General features: G+C 43.7%; 1 protein-coding gene across 14 annotated transcripts in view; it reads left to right on the top strand.

The window, feature by feature from the left end:
- The first annotated feature begins 288 nt into the window (after nt 1–288).
- The window catches only part of KANTR (KANTR integral membrane protein), a 116,999-nt gene continuing 100,171 nt past the window's right edge, over nt 289–17,116 (top strand). For 11 of the 14 annotated variants that reach the window (XR_007722702.1, XR_007722704.1, XR_007722705.1 and 8 more), the window contains exons 1-3: nt 289–437; nt 553–627; nt 5,699–5,836. The gene's annotated coding sequence lies outside the window, so the exon portion shown is untranslated. Of the gene's footprint in view, nt 438–552; nt 628–4,965; nt 5,068–5,698; nt 5,837–17,116 lie in introns of all 14 variants that reach the window. The other 3 variants (XR_007722703.1, XR_007722698.1, XM_050777128.1) reach the window with 3 other exon arrangements.

Below are 17,116 nucleotides of genomic sequence, written 5' to 3' on the forward strand. Positions count from 1 at the left end.
ATTGTTCAATGACTTGGCGCCTGGCTGGGCTTCCGGCTTCGCGCCTGCGTATTGCCAATTAGCCCCCAGAAGCCCTGTCGACTAGACCAGCAAAGGACAATGACGAGCACTCCTTTCCTGGCCAATCCTATTAAAGGGTGGGCTTGGCTCCTTAACCAATCAAGGTCCCCCGAAGGGGCGGAGTTTTCCTCGGATTGGCTCTAAGCCTCGGGGGTAAAAATAAAGTGTTTCCATCCCCAGCCAATCCCTGGAAAGGCAGAAGGGCACTCCTCCAATGGGAGCCGGGGAGCCGTCTGTAGCGGCGTAGGCCCGTGCCCCTGCTCGCGCTGCAGCCCGTGGAAGGGTTGCGTCCAGTGTATCCTCCAGATCTTGCGGTAGTCCTCTTGTATCTGTGCGCGCGCGGGAGGGACAGCGGCAGCGACGGCCGGAGGTGTACGGTGAGAAGCCATAAAGACTGGGCTGTGGGGGGAGTGGCAGCGGGAAGAGGCCGGCCGGAGCTCGCCAGGGGTGGGGCCTGCGCGAGCTTTTACTTGGGCGGCCTCTCAATCCTAGGTCAGCGGGTTGCGGAGGATCGTGCGGGTAGCAAAGGGAGGCCGAGTGCGCCTGCGGCTCCCAGACGGCAAACGGGTGAGTACTCTGCGGAGCAGTCGGTGACTGTTGCTGCCCTCCGTAGCCCCACTTCCCACCCTCAGTGTCTTTCGAAACGGTTCCATGCAGGTCTGCCGCTCACGTGATCATCTGCGTGCGTGTCTGTCTCTGCACCCCCTCTCCCATCTCTATCTCTTTCTGACTGTCCCACTTTTTGAGACGTAGTAGACATAAGATGCTGAATCCTGACCTGACCAGTTTAAACTAGCTATGAGACCTTGAGCTGTCTCCTTCACCAACCTGGGCCTCAGTTTCCTCATCTGTCAATTGGGGGTCTGATAATCTGTACCTGAGACAATTGCATGTGCGTTACTTTGCCCTGCACCCAGTCTTTAGAAAATTTTCAATAAATAATGACTATCTTGATTGAAAAGAATATTGTCTCTCTTGGTTTCTGTCTTTTCTCTGTCTCAGACCCTTCCTCCATTGGATCTTTCTGAATGCTTCTGCCTTTCTCTGTTACTGTTTTTCCTCTTTTTACCCGTCTCTTTCTCAACCCTAAGAGGTTAGAGGTGCATAGTTCATAGCAATTGGTTTACCCCCGAGGACATGAGCTTAGCCTGGGGCTCCGACCTGTTTTGTGGGTTAAAAAATGGAACCTGGCTTTGGGTTGCTTCTGGTCTCATTGAAGAAAGAACTATTTGCTCCCCAGCCTACTCTGTTAAACAAGTAGAGACACCCAAAGTGGGGAGCAACTTAGATTAAAAACCACTTTTTAATAACCCCTTATCCTATATGTTAGTCACCAGAAGAAGCCCACAGATCTCCTGGTTACATCTCCATACAGCCCTGGACATCCTATTTTCTATTTTCATCCTGAAATCCTTTGACCAGGCCTTAAGGAACTCACCTTCAGTTATCAGCAAAATTCCCTCCATTCTCATCCTGGCTTCTGAATACTCCCTTTATTTTCTTGCCATGCTTTGGTCGTTCTCATACTTGTTGGACCCAACATTGCTTTTTTTAAAATAAGGTATATTTTGAAATGCTTCACTTTTCTAAAATGAAATGGATAGAAAATAGAATCTGTCTACACACATAATTCCCTGAAAACCAATATAATGCCTTAATTGTAATATAGAGAGTAGTAAAGGAAGAGTAATGTATATTACATTATACATATATATGCAAAGACTGGGATATGACTCCACTAGAAGACATAATGAAATGGCCTTACACTTAATGATAGTGACAGCTACGAGTGTGTTGATGGGTGATTCAGAAGCCACAGGTAGAGTGATACAGTTTTCCTAAACAATTAACAGTTCTTCACAAAGTTCTAAACAAAATAATGTGGAATAGTTTCTTAGTTTATATGGTTGTTAAATTTCTGGAAAAATCAATATATATGCATATCCATGATCAGACCCTCTTAATCTCCCTGACCTTATCTCCCACCGCTCTCCCTGCCTTGCTCACTCTATCCACCCATGCTGGCCGCCTTACTATTACTTGAACACCTTACGCATACTTCCACCTCAGGGGTTTTGCATTCCGTGTATCAGGAATGCTTTTTCCTCAAATACCCACAAGACTGAGGCCCTTGCTTCCTTCAGGCCTCTACTCAGCTGTCACTTTCTCAGAGGGCCCCCCGACCATCCTGTTTAAAATTGCAGCTCTCCCCTAATATGCCCCTGCTCTGTCTGTTACATGGTATTCTACACCTTTTTCACAGTGCAGCATTAACTGCTTAGTATGTTTGCTGTTTTTTGTCTGACTCTCCCACTCAGTTATAAGCTCCAGAAGGGCAGGGATTTTTGTCTTTTTTGTTCTATGATATATTCCTATTACCTAAAATAGTGCTTGACACCTAGTAGACTTTCTCAATGAATGTTTGTTGAATGAATAAAAGAACAAATGAACAGATTTTTCACCTACATGACTGGTGAGATATTCTAAAGTTGTATGGGATGTGGTATGATTCTTCGTGGTGTGGAGCTGTCCTGTACACTGCAGAGGGCTGAGCATCCCTGGTCCATAGCCGGGGTTGTCACTGATGATCTCCAATTATTGTCACAGTCAAAAATGCCCCCAAACAGGGCTGGGTGTGATGGCTCACGCCTGTAATCCCAGCACTTTGGGAAGCCAAGGTGGGCAGATCACTTGAGTCCAGGAGTTCGAGACCAGCCTGGCCAACATGATGAAACTCCGTCTCTACAAAAAATACAGAAATTAGCCAGGTGTTGTGGTGCACGCCTGTAGTCCCAGCTACTCGGGAGGCTGAGATGGGAGGATTGCTTGAGCCCAGAAGGTGGAGGTTACAGTGGGCCAGGATTGCACCACTGCACTCCAGCCTGGGTGACAGCAAGACCCTGTCTCAAAAAAAAAAAAAAAAAAAAAAAACAATAAAAAATGGGTCGGGCACATGGCTCAAACAATAAAAAATGGGTCGGGCACTGTGGCTCACACCTGTAATCCCAGCACTTTGGGAGGCCGAGGTGGGTGGATCACCTGAGGTCAGGAGTTCGAGACTGGCCTGGCGAACATGGTAAAACCCCATCTCTACTAATAATACAAAAATTAGCCAGGCTGACGTGATGGCGCATGCCTGTAATCCCAGCTCCTGGGAAGACTGAGGCAGGAGAATAGCTTGAACCCAGGAGGTGGAGGTTGCAGTGAGCCAGCCTGGGCAACAAGAGTGAAACTTCGTCTCAAGAAAAAGAAAAAAAGAAAGAATGAATGTCCCAAAACACCCTTTAATTGTCCAGCCCCCACCTTTCAGTGAGAACCACTGCTTAAGTAACAGCCTGGCTTTCCCCTGAACACTCTCTCCTCCCGGCAGCCCTCTCATACCCTTCTTACTGGGAGACTGGGTGGTGAGGGTGAGGGTGGGTGTGCTTGCTCCTAGTTACCCTTTCTAGACATTCTCCCTCCTTAAACAACTCTTTTTTCATTTAAGTTTTTTTTTTTTAGACGGAATCTGACTCTGTCACTCAGGCTAGAGTGCAATGGCACAATCTTGGCTCACTGCAGCCTCCGCCTCCTGGGTTCAAGTGATTCTCCTGCCTCAGCCTCCCAAGTAGCTGGGACTACAGGCATGCACCACCACGCCTGGCTAATTTTTGTAGTTTTAGTAGAGACAGGGTTTCACCATGTCGGCCAGGCTGGTCTTGAACTCCTAACCTCCGCTTCCCAAAGTGCTGGGATTACAGGTGTGAGCCACCGGGCCCGACCAAGAATTCTTAAACCTAAAATAATTTCAAACTTAAAAAGCTTCAAAAATTTTACAAGAATTCTCATATATTCTTCACTTAGATTCCCCACATGTTAAGAAATTATATAATTACAGCCTGGGCGCGGTGGCTCACGCCTGTAATCCCAGCACTTTGGGAGGCCGAGGTGGGTGGATCACCTGAGGTCGGGAGTTTGAGACCAGCCTGGGCAACACAGTGAAACCCCGTCTCTACTAAAAATACAAAAATTAGTAGGGTGTGGTGGCGCACGCCTGTAGTCCCAGCTACTTGGGAGGCTGAGGCAGGAGAATTGCTTGAACACAGGAGGCGGAGGTTGCAGTGAGCCGATATCATACCACCGCACTCCATCCTGGGTGAGTTGCAGTGAGCCGAGATCGTACCACTGCATTCCATCCTGGGTGACAGAGCGAGACTCTCTCAAAAAAAAAAAAAAGAAAAGAAAAGAAATAAATTATATAATTACAGTTTAACTATCAAAACTAGAAAATTAACATTGGTACATACAGGCATATCACAGGTTCAGTTCCAGACCAACACAATAAAGCAAGTCAGATGAAGTTTTTGGTTTCCCAGTGCATATAAAAGTTGTGTTTACACTGTACCATAGTCTATTAAGTGTACAATAGCATTGTATCAAAAAAAGTATTTACCTTAATTTAAAAATACTATATTGCTAAAAAATGCTAAAGATCATCCCAACTTTCAGCAAGTTGTAATTTTTTGCTGGTGGAGGGTCTTACCTCGATGTTCATGGTTGCTGACTGAGCAGGGTGGTGGTTGCTGGTTGGGGTGGCTGTGGCAAATTCTTAAAATAAGATATCAATGAAGTTTGGCATGTTGACTCTTCCTTTCACAAAAGGTTTCTCTGTAGCGTGTGATGCTGTTTAATAGCATTTTACCCGCAGTAGAACGTCTTTCAAAACTGGAGTCAGTTCTCTCAAACCCTGCTACTACTTCGTTAACTAAGTTTATGTAAAATATTCTAAATCCTTTGTTGTCATTTCCACAGTGTTCACAGCATCTTCACCAGGAGTAGATTCCATCCCAGGAAATCACTATTTTGCTCATCCATAAGAAGCAACTCCTCATCCACTAACTTTTTTCTTTTTTTTTTCTGAGACAGGATCTTGCTCTGTCACCCAGGCCAGAGTGTAGTGGTGCGATCACAGCTCACTGCAGCCTCGACCTCCCAGGCTCAAGTAATCCTCCCACCTCAGCCTCCCAGGTAGTTAGTTGGGACTATAGGTTCATGCCACCACGCCCAGCCAGTTTTTGAAATTTTGCAAAGGTGGGGTCTTGTTGTGTTGTCCAGGCTAGTCTCGAACTCCTGGCTTCAAGCAGTCCTCCTGCCTCAGCCTCCAGAGTAGTGGGGACCACAGGTATGTGCCACCATGCCCAGCTATTTATTTTTTTTTAATTTTTGTGGAGACAGGGTCTCACTTTGTTGCCCAGGCTCCATTAAAGTTTCATCATGGTCCTGGCGCGGTGGCTCATACCTGTAATCCCAGCACTTTGGGAGGCCAAGTCTGGTGAATTGCCTGAGGTCAGGAGTTTGAGACCAGCCTGGCCAGCACGGTGAAACCTTGTCTCTACTAAATATACAAAAAAATTAGCCAGGCATGGTGGCGGGCACCTGTAGTCCCAGCTCTTCAGGAGACTGAGGCAGGAGAATCCCTTGAACCTGGGAGGCGGAGGTTGCAGTGAGCTGAGGTTGCACCACTGCACTCCAGCCTGGGCAACAGAGCGAGACTCCATCTCAAAAAAAAAAGTTTGATCATTAGATGGCAGCAATTCAGTCATTTCTTCAGCCTCCACTTCTAATTCTGATTCTCTTGTTATTTCTACCATCTCTGCAGTTGCTTCCTCTACTGAAGTCTTGAAACCCCTGAAAGTCATCCCTGAGGGTTGGAGTTAACTTCTTCTACACTCCTGTTAATGTTGATATTTTGGCCTCCTCCCATGAATCACAAATGTTCTTAATGGCATCTAGAATGGTGAGTCCTTTCCAAAAGATTTTCAATTTACTTTTCCTGGATCCATCAGAGGAATCACTGTCTATCTATGGCAGCTATAGACTTATGAAATGTATTTCCTAAATAATAAGACCTGAAAGTCAATATTACTCCTTGATCCATGGGCTGCAGAATGGATGTTGTGTTAGCAGGCATGAAAACAGCATGAATCTCCTTGTACATCTCCACCAGAGCTCTTAGGTGATCAGGTACATTTTTCAATGAGCAGTAATATTTTGAATGGAATCTTTTTATCTGAGTAGCAGGTCTCAACAGTAGGTTTAAAATATTTAATAAACTAGGCTATAAACAGATTTGCTATCATCCAGGCTTTGTTGCTCTGTTTATAGAGCACAGAGTATATTTAGCATAGTTCTTAAGGATCCTAGGATTTTCAGAATGGTAAAATGAACACTGGCTTCAAGTTAAAAGTCACCAGTTTCGTGAGCCTCTAACAAGAGAGTCATCCTGTCTTTTGATGCTTTGAAGCCAGGTATTGACTTCTTTCTAGCTATAAAAGTACTAGATGGCATATTCTCCCCGTATAAGACTGTTTCAGCTACACTGAAAATCTGTTGGCCAGGTGCAATGGCTCGCGCCTGTAATCCCAGCACTTTGGGAGGCTGAGACGGGCGGATCACCTGAGGTTGGCAGTTCGGGACTAGCCTAACCAACATGGAGAAACCCCGCCTCTACTAAAAATACAAAATTAGCTGGGCATAGTGGCGCATGCCTATAACCCCAGCTACTCGAGAGGCTGAGGCAGGAGAATCACTTGAACCCAGGAGGCAGAGGTTGCGGTGAGCTGAGATCATGCCATTGCACTCCAGCCTGGGTGACAGAGCAAGACTCCGTCTCAAAAAAAAAAAGAAAAGAAAGAAAAGGAAAATCTGTTGACCGGGTATGGTGGCTCACGCCTGTAATTCCAGCGCTTTGGGAGGCAAAGGTGGGCGGATCATGAGGTCAGGAGTTCAAGACCAGCCTGGCCAACATAGTGAAACCCCGTCTCTACTAAAAATACAAAAATTAGCCAGGTGTGGTGGCGGGCACCTGTAATCCCAGCTACTCGAGAGGCTGAGGCAGGAGAATCAGTTGAAACCCAAAGGCAGAGACTGCAGTGAGCCGAGATCGCGCCACTGCATTCCAGCCTGGGCAACAAGAGCGAAACTCTGTCTCAAAAAAAAAGAAAAAGAAAATCTGTTGTTCACCAACTATCTTAGGTAGATTTTTCTAGATAACTTCCTGCAGCTTCTGCATCAGCACTTGCAGCTTCACCTTGCACTTTTATGTTACGGAGATGGCTTCTCTCCTTAAACCTCATGAACTGACTTTTGCTAGCTTCCAACTTTTCTTCCATAGTTTCCTCACCTTTCTCAGCCTTCATAGAATTGAAAAGAGTTAGGGCCTTGCTCTGAATTAGGCTTTGGCTTAAGGAAATGTTGTGGCTGATTTGATTGTCTAGCCAGACCACCCAAACTTTCTCAATATCCATAATAACATGGTTTCACTGTCTTATCACTCATGTGTTCACTGGAGTAGCACTTTTTATTTCCTTCAAAAACTTCTCCTTTGCATTCACAACTTGGCTAACTGTTCAGCACAAGAAGCCTAGACTTCGGCCTTTCTCAGCTTTCAACATGCCTTCCTCACAAAGCTTAATTATTTCTAGCCTTTGATTTAAAGTGAGAGCTATTGAAGGCTGGGCGCAATGGCTCACGGCTGTAATCCCAGCACTTTGGGAGGCTGAGGCGGGAGGATTGTGTGAGCTGAGGAGTTCGAGACCAGCCTAGGCAACATGGCAAGACACTGTCTCTAAAAAAATAAAAAATAAAGTGAGAGACGTTGAGACACTTCCTTTCACTTGAATACTTAGAAGGCATTGTGGGGTTATTAATTGACCTAATTTCAATATTGTTGTGTCTCAGACAGGGAGGCCTGAGGAGAGGGAGAGAGATGGAGGAATAGCCAGTCATTGGAGCTGCCAGGACATACGTATTTGTCAGTTCAGGTTGCCATCTTACATGGGTACAGTTCATGGTACCCTAAAACACTTACAAATAGTTACACCAAAGATCACTGATCTAGGCAGGGTGCAGTAGCTCACGCCTGTAATCCCAGCACTTTGGGAGGCCAAGGCAAGTGGATTGCTTGACCTCAGGAGTTGAAGACCAGCGTAGGCAAGATGGTGAAACTCCATCTCTACAAAAGATACAAAAATTAAGCTGGGCCCCATGGCGTGTGCCGCTAGTCCCAGCTACTCAGGGAGGCTGAAGCAGGAGAATCGCTTGAGCCCAGGAGGCAAAGGCTGCAGTGAACTGAGATAACACCACTGCACTCCAGCCTGGGTGACAGGAGTGAAACCCTGTCTCAAAAAAAAAAAAAAAAAAAATCACTGATCACAGATCACCATAACAGATAAAAGAAAAGATTTGAAATGTGAAAATCACCAAAATGTAAGACAGAGACACTAAGTGAGCACATGCTGTTGGAAAAATGGCATTAATAGATTTACTCAATACAACTTTGCCACAAACCTTCAATTAGTAAACTGCACAGTATCTGTGAAGTGCAATAAAGTGCAGCACAATAAAATGAGGTATTGCCTGTACTCTTAACGAAACTACAGAGTTTCTTTAGATTACATCAGTTTTTCACTAGTGCCACTTTTCAAGGATTCAGTTCAGGCTCCCACATTACCTTTAGTTATCATGCCTCCTTAGGCTCTTCCAATATGGAACAGTTCTTGAGTCTTTGTCTTTTATGATTTTGATCATTTGGAAGACTCCTGGACAGTTATTTCATAGAATTGGGGTTTGTTTCTAGTTTCACTGTGATTATATTCAAGTTATGTAATTCTGGTGAGAATACCGCAGAAGAGAAGTTATGTCTTCAGTGCTTCCTATCAGGAGGCATGTGATGTCATTTTGTCCTGATACTGGTTTTGTTCACTTTGAGTCCTTGTTTAAGGTGTTTAAGGTGGTGTCTGTCAGGTTTTTCCGCTATAGTTCCCCTTTTTTCCTTCATAATTAATAAGTGATTTAATATGTTGGGATTATATAAATATCAACAACCCTGTTGTAAATCTCATATCATCAGAATATACCATCAACTACCACTTTGTATCATCATATACAGACATACACACATATCTGCCCCTGTCATTACCATTTCTAGATGAGTTTAGCTAAGATCTCACTGTCATTCTCTTTAACACTGGTCCAATCCTAATTCTTGGTGACTTTAATATCTTTGTAGCTGATCCTTCTAATATTTTCATCTGTTAGTTCTGTGATTTGCCACCCTACAATGATCCTGCCTTTTAACCCCACCTCAGCTACCTACTCCAATAGTCTGACCCTTGTTTTTTCTTTGAGATGGAGTCACCAGGCTGGAGTGCAGTAGTGCGATCTCAGCTCACTGCAGCCTCCGCCTCCTGGGTTCAAGTGATTTTCCTGCCTCAGCCTCCAGAGTAGCTGAGATTACAGGTGCCTGCCACCACGGTCAGCTAAATTTTGTGAGACGGCATTTCACCATGTTGGCCAGGCTGGTCTCGAACTCCTGACCTCAAGTGATCTACCCGCCTGGGCCTCCCAAAGTGCTGGGATTACAGGTGTGACCCACTGCGCCAAGCCTGACCCTTGTTCTTGTCAGTACCTGTGACTGCATTGTTTCCATATGCTCAGTTTCAGGCATCCTCTTCTCTAGCCAGTGCCTCCTATTTTTCTAGCTCATACCTACTAGTACTCCAACTCCAGCAATCCCTCAATCCCACTGGCACTGAACACTTTCACTCCCCTTCACTTCCTCCATGCTCCCATGTCCCTCCTTTAATCAGCTTAGATTCCATGGCCCACCGTTACAGTCATTCCTGGGTGGACAGTCTCACTTCCCTCCACCTTCTGTCACTTCAGCGTACTTACCATCCACTTTACCAGGCACAGCCTCAGCCCTGGTTAAATCCAGCTCTCTACCTGCTCCATTGCATTTCCTCTCCTACCCTCCTAGATGATGATTGTTTTGTACCTTCTCTGCTGAAATCCTCAACATTTCCTTTCCTGTCCTTACACTCAGGCTTCCTACTTAACTGAAAACATGAAAACCATTGGAATAAAACATCTGCATATTCCCACCACTACATCCAACTACCACATAGCATCTGTATCCACATACTCTGCCTTCTCTCTGTTCTGGATAAGGTGCTCCTACTGTCATCAAAATCCAGTCTCTCCACTTTGGCACTCAGTCCCATCCTCTCTCACCTACTTGAGGGCATGGTTCCTCCAGTTTTCCCCTTTCTCTACAAGATCATTCTCATTAGCACCCAGACATTCTATTACTTCATCCATCTTTTCGTTGCAACTTCATTGAGATACATGTCACATACCATCTAATTCACCTTTTATTTATTTATTTTTGAGACAGGATCTTACTATATTGCCCAGGCTGGACTTGAACTCCTGGGCTCATGTGATCCTCTGGCCTCAACCTCCAGAGTAAAATTCACCCTTTTAAAGGGTACTGTTAAAATAATAATAAATAATATTATAAATAAATAAAAGTATACCATTCAGTAGTTTTATTTATTTATTTTTATTTTTTGAGACAGACTCTCGCTCTGTCACCCAAGCTGGAGTGCAGTGGTACAATCTCAGCTCACTGCAGCTTCTGTTTGCTGGGTTCAAGTGATTTTCCTGCCTCAGCCTCCCAAGTAACTGGGATTACAGGTGCACACCACTATGCCTGGCTAATTTTTGTATTTTTAGTAGAGACGGGGTTTTACCATGTTGGCCAGGGTGGTCTCAAACTCCTGACCTCAAGTGATCTACCCGCCTCAACCTCCCAATCGTGATCAATTTTAGAACATTTTCAACCCCGCACCCCCACCAAAGACGCTTCATACTCATTAGCAGTCACTTCCCATTAGTCTTCTCCCCAGTCCTAGCCACCTACTGTCTAGAGATTTGTCTCTTCTAGATATTCCATATAAATGAGATCATACAAGATACTGGTCTTGACGGCTGGCTTCTTTTGCTTAGCATAATGTTTTGAGGTCCATCCATGCTGTTGCATGTATCATTCCTTCCTATTGTCATAATATTCTGTTGTATGGATCTACCTCCACTCCCCAGTTGGTCAGTTCAGTTGCTTTCATGTTGGCTAATATGACTAATGTTTCTCTGAATGTGGAGTGGAGTTACTGTCATATGGTGGCTCTATGTTTAACTTTTTTTTTTCTTTTTGAGACAAGGTCTCACTCTGTCGCCCAGATTGGAATACAGTGTCCCAATCTTGTCTCGCTGCAACCTCTGCCTCCTGGGCTCAAGTGGTCCTCCCACTTCAGCCTCCTGAGTGGCTGGGACCATGGGCACATGCCACCACACGTGGCTAATTTTTGTATTTTTTGTAGCGATGGGGTTTTGCCACATTGCCCAGGCTGGTCTTGAACTCCTGGGCTCAAATGATCTGCCTTCCTCGGCCTCCCAAAGTGCTGGGATTATAGGTATGAGCCGTGGTGCCCCGCCTTATGTTTAACTTTTTGAGGAGCTATCAAACTGTTTGCACAAGTGGCTATGCCATTTTACAGTCCTATCAGCAATGTATGAAGGTTCTAACTTCTCCATATCCTCATCAGCACTTTTCGTTTGTCTTTTTTATTATAGCCATCCTAGTGGGTATGAAAGTGGTGTCTCATTATAGTTTTGATTTTCATTTCCCTAATAACTCATGATACTGAATGTCCTTTTATATGCTTGTATATCTTTGGAGAAATGTCTGTTCAAATTCTTAGCCTATTTTTAATTGGATTATGTGTCTTTTTATTATTGAGTTGCAGGACTTCTTTTTTTTGGAGACGGAGTCTCACTCTGTCACCCAGGCTGGAATGCAGTGGCGTGATCTCGGCTTACTGCAACCTCCGCCTCCTGGGTTCAAGCAGTTCTCCTGCCTCAGCCTCCCTCAGCTGGGACTACTGTAGTCCTCAGCTGGGACTACAGGCACACAATGCCACACCCGGCTAATTTTTTTTTTTCTTTTGTATTTTCATAGAGATGGGGTTTCACTGTGTTGCCCAGACTGGTCTCGAACTCCTGAACTCAGGCAGTCCGCCTGCCTTGGCCTCCCAAAGTGCTAGGATTACAGGCATGAGCCACCACGCCTGGCCAGGACTTCTTTATGTATCTGGATATAAGTCCTTTGTCAGATAATATGAATTGTAAATATTTTCTCCCATTCTGTGGGTTCTTTTCATTTTATTGATAGTATCTTTTGATGTACAGTAGGTTTTAATTTCAGTGATGTCCAGCTTACCTATTTTGTTGTCACTTGGGCATTTGGTGTTATATCCAATAAATCATCCCCTAACTCAGGGTGACGAAGATTTATTCCTGTGTTTTCTTCTAGGAATTTTATCGTTTTAGCTCTTACATTTAGGACAGTGATCCATTTTGAGTTATTTTTGTTTCAAGACAGGGTCTCATTCTGTCACCCAGGCTAGAATGCAGTAGCACGATCACAGCTCACTGCAGCCTTGACCTCTTAGGCTCAAGTGATACCCCCACCTCAGCCTCCTGAGTAGCTGACACTACAGGTGTGAGCCATCACACACAGCTAATTTTTGTATTTTTTGTAGAGATGAGGTCTCCCTATCTGCCCATGCTGGTCTCGAGCTCCTGGGCTCAAGTGATTCTCTTACCTTAGCCTCCCAAAGTGCTGGGATTACAGACATACTGTACCCAGCCCATTGCGAGTTAATATTTGTGTATAGTGTGAGAGTAGGGGTACAGGTTTATTCTTCTGACATGGATATCTAGTTTTCTCAGCACCTTTTGTTGAAAAATATTCTTTTTACCGTTGGATTGTCTTGGCAACCTTGTCAAAAATCAGTTGACCATAGACTGAGTATGGTGACACCCATCTGTAGTCCCAGATACTAGAGAGGCTGAAGCAGGAGGATCACTTTAGCCCAGGAGTTCAGGGCCAGCCTGGGCAATATAGTGACACCCCATCTCTGAAAAAAATAAAGAATTGACCATAAAACATAAACATAAAGGTTAACTTCTGGACTCTTAATTCTGTTCCATTGATTTGCATGTCTGTCACTATGCTAGACCACACTGTCTTAATTACTGTAGTTGTAGCAAGTTTTGAAATCAAGAAGTGAGAGTCTTCCAACTTTGTTCTTTTTCAAGATTGTTTTGGCTATCCTTGCATTTTCATACGAATTTTAGGATCAGCTTTCCAATTTCTTTCTTTTTTTTTTTTCTTTTACAGATAGGATCTTTCTCTGTTGCCCAGGCTGGAGTGCAATGGTGTGATTATACTTCACTGCAGCCTTGAACTCCTGGGCTCAAGTGATCCTCTTTTCTTTTTTTTTCTTTTTTTTTTTTCTTTGTAGAGACAGAGTCTTGCTTTGTAGCTCAGGCTGATACCAAACTTCAAACAATCCTCCTGCCTCATCCTCCCAAAGTGCTGGGATTACAGGCATGATCTACCAAACTCAGCAGCTTGTCAATTTCTTAAAAAAAAAAAAAAATAGCAATAACAGCTGAAATTCTCATAGAGATTATGTTGAATCTATGTATCAACTTGGGGAGTATTGCCATTTAACAATATTGTCTTCTAGTCTGTGAACATGGGATTTATTTAGATCTTTAATTTCTTTCAGGAGTGTTTTATAGTTTTCAGTGTACAAGTCTTACAGTTCCTTTGTTAAATTTATTCCTAGGCATTTTATTCTTTTTGATACTACTTTAAAATGGGATATTTTTTAATTAAAAAAAATTTTTAATCTCCTCATGCTTTTATCTCAGAGTCAGGGGTTTGTTTTTTAGAGACAAAGTCTTGCTCTGTTGCTCAAACTAGAGTGCAGTGGCTCCATCATAGCCCACTACAGCCTTGAACTCATGGGATTACAGGTGTGAACCACTGCACCTAGCTGGACTTTTTCTTTTTTTCTTTTTTTCTTTTTTTTGAGACGGAGTCACTCTGTCGCCCAGGCTGGGAGTGCAGTGGTGTGCTCTCGGCTCATTGCAACCTCCGCCTTCCGGGTTCAAGTGATTCTCCTGCCTCAGCCTCTGGAGTATCTGGGATTACAGACACCCAGTACTACACCCAGCTAATTTTTTGTATTTTTAGTAGAGATGGGGTTGCACCATGTTGGCCAGGCTGGTCTCAAACTCCTGATCTGCCCGCCTCGGCCTCCCAAAGTGCTAGGATTACAGGCATGAGCCACTGCGCCCGGCTATTCCTAAGTATTTTACCTTTTTTTCTGTAGCTATTATAAATGGAATTGCTTTCTTGATTTCTTTTTCAGATAGTTGGTTGTTAGTGTATAGAAATGCTACTGATTTTTGTATGTTGATTTTGTATCCTGCAACTTCACTGAATTTATTTGTTCTAATGGTTTTCTTTTTCTTTTCTTTTCTTTTTTTTTTTTTTTTTTGAAACAGAGTCTCACTGTATCACCCAAGCTGGAGTGCAGCGGCATGTTCTCAGCTCACTGCACCCCTGTCTCCTGGGTTCAAGCAGTCCTCATGCCTCAGCCTCCTGAGTAGCTGGGACTATAGGCATGTGCCACCATGGCTGGCTAAGTTTTATATTTTAGTAGAGACAGGGTTTCACCATGTTGGCCAGGATAGTCTCGAACTCCTGACCTCAAGCCATCTGCCTGCCTCGGCCTCCCAAAGTGCTGGGATTACAGGCATGAGCCACTGCACCCGGGCTTGTTCTAACAGTTTTTTGCTGGAGTCTTTAGCGTTTTCTATATTTAAGATTGTGTCATCTGCAAATGGGAACAATTTTACTTCTTCCTGTCCAATTTGGGTGCCTTTTATTTCTTTCTCTTGACTTATTCCTCTGGCTGGAACTTCTAGTATCCTGTAGAATAGAAGTGACAGGAGTTCCTCATCTTAAAGGAAAGGCTTTCAGCTTTTCACCATTGAGTATGATGGTAGCTGTGGGTTTGTTATATATGGTATTTATTATGTTGAGGTACATTTCTCCTATATCTAGTTTTTTGAGTTTCTATCATGCAGGGATGTTGAATTTTGCCAAACGCTTTTTCTGCATCTATTGACGTACGATTTTTATCCTTCATTCTGCTAATTCGCATGGTTGAACCAACCTTGCATCCTTGTGATAAATCCTACTTGATCATAGTAAATGATCCATTTAACATACTGTTAAATATGGTTTCCAGTACTTTGTTGAGGATTTTTGCTTCTGTGTTCATCAGGGATATTGGCCTGTAATTTTCTTTTCCTCTAGTGTCATTGTCTGGCTTTGGTATCGGGGTAATGCTGGCCTAATAAAAAGAGTTTGGGGTCAGGCGCAGTTGCTCACACCTGTAATCCCAGCACTTTGGGAGGCCGAGGCGGGTGGATCACAAGGTCAGAAGTTTGAGACCAGCCTGACCAACATGGTGAAACCCCGTCTCTACTAAAAATACAAAAATTAGCCGGGCATGGTGGCATGCGCCTGTAATCCCAGCTACTCAGGAGGCTGAGGCAGGAGAATTGCTTGCATCCGGGAGGTGAAGGTTGCAGTGAGCCAAGATTGCGCCACTGCACTCCAACCTGAGTGACAGAGCAAGACTCTGTCTCAAAAAAAAAAAAAAAAAAAAGAGTTTGGAAGTATGCCTTCTTCAGTTTTTTGGAAGAGTTTGAGAATGACTGATATTACTTCTTTATTTTATACATTTTATTTATTTATTTTTGAGACAGAGTCTTGCTCTGTCACCCAGGCTGGAATGCAGTGGTACAATCACAGCCCACCGCCTCAACCTTCTGGGCTTAAGCAGTCCTCCTGCCTCAGCCTCCTGAAGAGCTGCAACTAGAGGCATGCAACAACCTCACCCGGCTAAGTTAAAATTTTTTTTTTTTTAGAGATGGGGTCTTGCTATGTTGCCCAGGCTGGTCTCAAACTCCTGGCTTGAACTCAAGCAGTCCTCCTGCCTTGGCCTCCTAAAGTGCTAGGAGTACAGGCCTGAGTCACGACACCCGGCCTAAAACATCTTGTAACTGGCTATTTTAAGCTGTTAAGAACTTAACTTTGAGTGCATTAAAAAACTCTACACTTTCACTCCACCCCCTCACCACATTTTATGGTTTTGATGGTATAATTTATTTCTTTTTATAATGTGTATCTGTTAACAAATTATTGTAGATATTATTTTAATAATTTTACCTCTTAACCTGTATACTACATGTATACGCAATCTACACACCACCATTACAGTATTACAGTGTTCCGAATTTGACTGTATACTTACTTTTACCAGGAAGTTTTATACTTTCATATGTTTTCATGTTACTAATTAGCATTCTTTTCTTGCAGCTTGAAGAACTCTCTTTAGCACAGAGGTGTCCAAGGGAACAAATACAGTCGTGAGTTCTTAGTTTCTGTTTCTAGTTGAGCCAGTAAAGCCCCTTCCTCATCCCTTTTTTCTGCTTATCACTAGACACAGAAACTAAAAACCATGGCTTCAGGCTGCTAAAAACTTAAAACAAAACAGAACAACAACAACAAAATAAGGCGAGTTAGACAAGCTAACTTTAGCATTTCTTGTAAGACAGATCTGGTGGCGATGAACTCCCTCAGCTTTTGTTTGTCTTGGAAAGTCTCTTGTCTCTCCTTTCATTTCTTGCTTTTTAATTATTATTTTTTAAATTTCAGTTGGTTTTTGGGGAACAGGTGGTGATTGCCTACATGGGTAAATTCTTTAGTGGTGATTTCTGAGATTTTGGTGTACCCATCACCCAAGCAGTATACACTATACCCAATGTGTAGTCTTTTATCCCTCACCCCCTCCCACCCTTTCCCCCGAGTGCCCAAAGCCCATTGTGTCATTCTTATGCCTTTCCATCCTCATAGCTTAGCTCCCACTTGTGATTGAGAACATATAATGTTTGGTTTTCCATTCCTGAGTTACTTCACTTAAAATAATGGTCTCCGATTCCATCCAGGTTGCTGCAAATGCCATTATTTCATTCCTTTTTATGGCTGAGTAGTATTCCATGGTATATATATTACCACAGTTTCCTTATCCACTTGTTAGCTGATGGGCATTTGGGCTGGTGCCATGTTTTTGCAGTTGTGAATTGTGCTGCTATAAACATGCGTGTGCAAGTGTCTTTTTCATATAATGACTTTTCCTCTCCTTCATTTCTGAAGGGCGGCTTTGCTGGTGCAGTCTTTTTGGTTGAAAGGTTTTTTTCCTTCAGCACACTGAATAGATTATTTCACTTTTTCATGGCCTATAAAGTG

This window comes from Macaca thibetana, chromosome X (genome assembly GCF_024542745.1).
Source record: "Macaca thibetana thibetana isolate TM-01 chromosome X, ASM2454274v1, whole genome shotgun sequence".
Taxonomy (NCBI): domain Eukaryota; kingdom Metazoa; phylum Chordata; class Mammalia; order Primates; family Cercopithecidae; genus Macaca; species Macaca thibetana.